Here is a 5,000-nt window from a genome sequence, read left to right on the forward strand (position 1 = left end):
TACGGGTCCACTTCCAAACTCGTCCTGCCATTGACCACTCTAGGGTGTTTCAACTGGACAGATTGAGGGAGGGTGAGTGTAACCGGAAGTTCACCACTCTAGTCTCTGATTGATTCAGAGAACTCGAAAACCTGATGGACCCAGTAACTCTGTGGGAGTCCATTGGCGAATTCCTGAGGATGAGGCAGAATTTCATCTTACTGGAGACATTGGAGGCCACAGAAGTGTGACACATGGCTCAGCTGAATGACAATCAAGACTTGTACCTTTCCTTGGTGCTGGGTGCGGACACTGCTGAGAAGGGACAAGGGACAGGAACCTTGCTGAGGAAATTGAAGGCCATCTCTTGGTAAATGACCTTCGCTTTGCTTACTAAGCCCAGAGAAAACTGAACTCTAAGACCTCCTAGATAACTGCAGTCCACTCGGTGGATTGACAGATCATCTCATGTTAAGGTTAATGAATGTTGGGTTGAGTATTTTGATCAGCTGTAGACTCTCCAGCAGTTAGTCTGGACGAAAGTGGTATCACAATACCCTTGCCAAATCCACCCATCAGCGAGGAACCCCCCACCCTAACTGAGGTTAGGGAGGTGATCTCGAAGCTGAAGGATGGGAAAATTCCATGCATAAGTGATATCCCTGCTGAACTGCTAAAGGCTGTTGGTGAAACTATGACCTTGACTGTCATCTGGCTATCTGGTTCCACAATAGACCATATCCTAGCAATTTGAGTAATTGTGGAATGCAATTGTGATTTTGGTCATGGGCTACTTGTAGCTTACAAGGACTTCAAGAAGGCATTTTCATCACAAATCGCTAAGGGAGATCTTGAAGCTTAGGGGAATTCTGAGATAGATAACTAGCATAGTCCTTGTATCTGGGCTATCAGACCAAGAAGTCAGCAGATGGATTGCTCTGGCAGCAGGAGCAATGAACTCGATCAACAAGAGCATTTGGAGTTGTCAGTACCTATGGAAAAGAACAAAGCTACGTGTCGTCAACGCCTTGATACTGCCAGTTTCGCTGTATAGAAGAGAAACCTGAACCCTGGCGAGTGCTTTGAACTCTCAAATTGATGCCTTTTGTTACAAGTCCCTATGCCAGATCATGGGGTACAGTTGGCATGATGGCTACTCTGTGAGTCTGGCATGGGACCTCTTGCTTGCATAGGGCACCTACCTCGTTTCCCTGTGGATGACACTACAGATCAGGTTGTCCCTTTGCTCATGGGACGACCTAGAAGGTCAATGCTTGGGCAACTCGACCAGTCCTGTCGCGAGGAGTTAGAGATGGGCTGAGGGCCTGTCTGTAGACTCGCCATGAAGGACCCCTGTGGCTGAAAGCGGAGGGTGGATGCGGCCATGCGCCCTCGTTGGCATTAGTTCCCCAATATGTATATACATTCACATAATATATATATATATATATATATATATATATGTACAGCTACACAGAAAACTATCGTCAGGACGGGTGTCGAAACATTCAATAACAAACAGAACATTATGTTACGGGAGGGTTGGTATTTTGGGGTTTGAGTTGGTGTTATTTCCCCAAAAGGATAGAATATGCCTTGCAATATGCAGACAAGCCACAGGCCTTCTAGGATACAATAATAATGTGCGACGCGATTTTTTTTACTTTCTTTCTTCAGAAGGCACCAACACTGCGATATATATATATATATATATATATATATATATATATATATATATATATATTTATATATATAGCGTCAACTAAACACCAGGTAGGTAACGACACCGCCCCCTCCCCTCTATTTTCAACTTCAGTCACTCGACATTTTGAAGAAAAATGTTTGTTTTAATAGAAATGAATGCTAAAACATTTTCATATATGTCTATTTTCGTATCTTATGCACTGTTATCATTTAACAGAATTCAACCAGAGAATGTGATCGCGAGGAGTGGCCGAATCACCGCAGTTCTGTTTAGGTGGATGCACGCAAGAGGTGTCGGAGAGGTGACGAATGTCGGCCCTGGCTGACAGCCGAGTTAGTGGCGTCTAAGTTTCGACGCTTAAATTGTGTTTTGGCAGCAGGGAGTAGGAACACAAAATATTAAATTTGAACATATTACCTGTATCTCATTTTCCTTGTTTTGATCATAATGAAATATGACAATAGTTATTAGGTAATATAGCAACAATAAAGCGTGTTAGTAGCACTTGGCTGGTGATATATAACACGTGTTTTCTGTTGTACTAAGAAAGCTAATAGTGACACAGTATTGTACCATATAAAAAAAACTACCTGCAAATTTACAGCCTCTTAATTCGTGATTTACCAAAAGTTGTTAAAAATCAGGGGTACCAACAGTTTCCTAGCATTAACAACTGTATTGAAAAAAAACGTTGTTTGTGTTAGAATGTTTAGCATCATTTTCTAACGATAGCATAGCTGTACAAAGTGTACATGTACACACACACACACATACACACATATATATACACACACACACACACACACACACACACACACACACACACACACACACACACACACACACACACACACACACACTGATACTGTATATGTGTGTATATATATATATTTATATATATATGTATATTTGTACATATATATTTGTGTATATATATATTATATATGTATGTATGTATATATTTATTCATGTTTATTCATATATATATATATTTATACACAGAAATACACATACACACATACATAAATAAAACAAATATATGTATACCTGTATTTGTGTGTGTGTGTTAGTGTATATGTTTGTGTATATATGTATGCCTAAATGTGTACATACAATGTATGTACGAGAATATGAAGACAGATTTATATCAAGTATTATATATATATATATATATATATATATATATATATATTTTTTTTTTTTTTTTTTTTTTTTTTTTTTAACGATTTTGTTTTTGTTTTGAATGGTTGCACGCTTCCAAGAATCCCTTACAATTTATCGTGCGTTTCTTTAGTGCCTGTGTTCTTCCACAATTTATGCATCACGAAATAAATTCGGTGTAAAAGGAATGTTGAGGATTGTCAGTTTGGAATAAATATTAAAAAAAAAAAAAAAACTCTTTAATTGGCCTGCAGACAATTGAAGATCCAACTTGTGTTTTACATAATAAACTGGTCCTTTGACTTTTGGAAATATTATTTATATCATATTTTGATTTATATGAATTAATCATATGTCCACATTTATCTTTTATTTGTGACAATTCATAACCATGCTTTAACTGATTTATAAATGGGTCGTTTTATTTTTCATTAATGTTCTTTGGCACGCTCGCAGTCTGCCCATGTTGCTGCTCCACCAAACACAAAGGGAAGTTTCCTGTGCATTCGATGTCTGCCGTCGAGCCGTCGAGCAAGAAGGAAGTCACAGCAGCAACAGTCGCCGAAAGTACTGGAGCTTCGCCCTCCGCATCGAATTATTTACCGATTTCCCGTTTTTAGGGGCTTTATGAATTTTAAGGAAACACTTTAGTAACACTAACTTTATATTTTCGGTGTTCCAGGATATAAGAACCGGAATCATGGTGTATTATAATAAACTTTCACATACACAGCCATATCTGAGAACCTTCCCTCCCAATCCCTTGCTCATTGTTGTCGTCTTAGGAGACGGGGACTGAGGCCCAATGTAGGGGATCGCCCCTGCCTTGGCCTTCAGTCTTCGCCTCAACTGCATGGTCTTCCCTTCTTTCCTTTTTCTTTTCTTCATCTTCTTCTGTCCACTTCTCCTTATCGTTTACTAATTTTTACCCTTTTCGCCACAACACCTTTTCATAATGCCATATGACCTTTGATGTCTGGCACATATATTTGTTTTGACCATTAACCGTATTGGAATTCACTAACATCGCCTCGTGAACCAAAAAATCTTCCTTACCTGGGGACTTCGCCCCCAAGCCTCACCCTTTTGCCATATTTAGAATGCGCCGCTAGTGACATGATTTTAAATAAATGAATAAATATATCCGACCGAAAAAAAAGCTCAACTGCGACTGCTACGATTGGCTGACGAGATCCAAATTTGTGTGTGATTGCAATGCACCAAAGTCCATTATGAAATTCATAACAACTATGTCGTGAGTATTAGAAAACATGCAATTGATATATCAACTCTGATTTTATTATCTTGGCAAACAATACAGAAATGCTATGCCTTAAGCTACTAGTCGAAACGTCTATTTTCCAGCTTCTGCATGATCTAGTACATCATTGCAGCAAAATAATTTTTTTCGGTATCTGATTTTGATGTATATTTCAGATTTATTTTTTCCGGTAAAGCCAATGAAAAGACTGCATTACTGTATGAATAGAGGTCTTGGGCTGCTTTTAAATAAAATGTTAATGTAATTTTTATCAATACATCTAAACAAGCCATTGGCATTATATTTAAGAAAATAAAGCTCGAGTGATATGTCATTCACAAACAAGTCAGGATATTTACAAGAATTCCATTAACTCGCTTGCTTTTGCCAGGAGGAAGAGGAGAAACAACAAAATCAACCCCTGTATTCCCCAGTCCGGCAGGATATCTTATTTGATGATAGGTTGGTTGAGTAAAGTGAGGAAATGTCTTTTATTTTAACCGTAATCAACCATATAAAAATATTTTCTCTATTAAGCAGATAGTGCAACTATAAAGGAGTGAACAAGTCCAGTGAAAAAGGTTGAGGTTCCCTAAACACGCCCTAATTTGAGGACCGAGTTTTGCTCGACTATGAAGCAAGTTCCATAATCGATAAGATGCGGTTATTTTATCATGAAATCTGTTTGGTTGAAATCCAGTGCTACTGAAGCTGAAACACCTAGGTTTACTTTTAAAAAGTCTGATGTCGACTAGTAATGCTTTGAAAAAACGACCCGTTTTACGTTGGTCGTGTTACTGGAGACTCAACATTTTTTACTTCATTCAACAAAATTTACATTTTGACTGACATTTGTTTGTTTTAAGATTAGTTTCAGGATTAGGAATGCAGCAT

At 38.3% G+C, this 5,000-nt stretch overlaps 2 protein-coding genes across 2 annotated transcripts in view; one reads left to right on the forward strand and one right to left on the reverse strand.

Moving 5' to 3' along the window:
- LOC125045599 (gastrula zinc finger protein XlCGF57.1-like) overlaps positions 1-3,984 on the forward strand; it is a 20,319-nt gene extending 16,335 nt beyond the window's left edge. The window contains exon 5 of the transcript XR_007116566.1: positions 3,302-3,984. The gene's annotated coding sequence lies outside the window, so the exon portion shown is untranslated. The remainder of the gene's footprint in view (positions 1-3,301) is intronic.
- A 140-nt stretch (positions 3,985-4,124) lies between these two features.
- The window catches only part of LOC125045600 (carbohydrate sulfotransferase 1-like), a 7,039-nt gene continuing 6,163 nt past the window's right edge, over positions 4,125-5,000 (reverse strand). The window contains exon 4 of the mRNA XM_047642968.1: positions 4,125-5,000. This exon is cut by the window's right edge and continues 500 nt beyond it. The gene's annotated coding sequence lies outside the window, so the exon portion shown is untranslated.

Source organism: Penaeus chinensis, chromosome 37 (assembly GCF_019202785.1).
Source record: "Penaeus chinensis breed Huanghai No. 1 chromosome 37, ASM1920278v2, whole genome shotgun sequence".
Classification (NCBI taxonomy): Eukaryota; Metazoa; Arthropoda; class Malacostraca; order Decapoda; family Penaeidae; genus Penaeus; species Penaeus chinensis.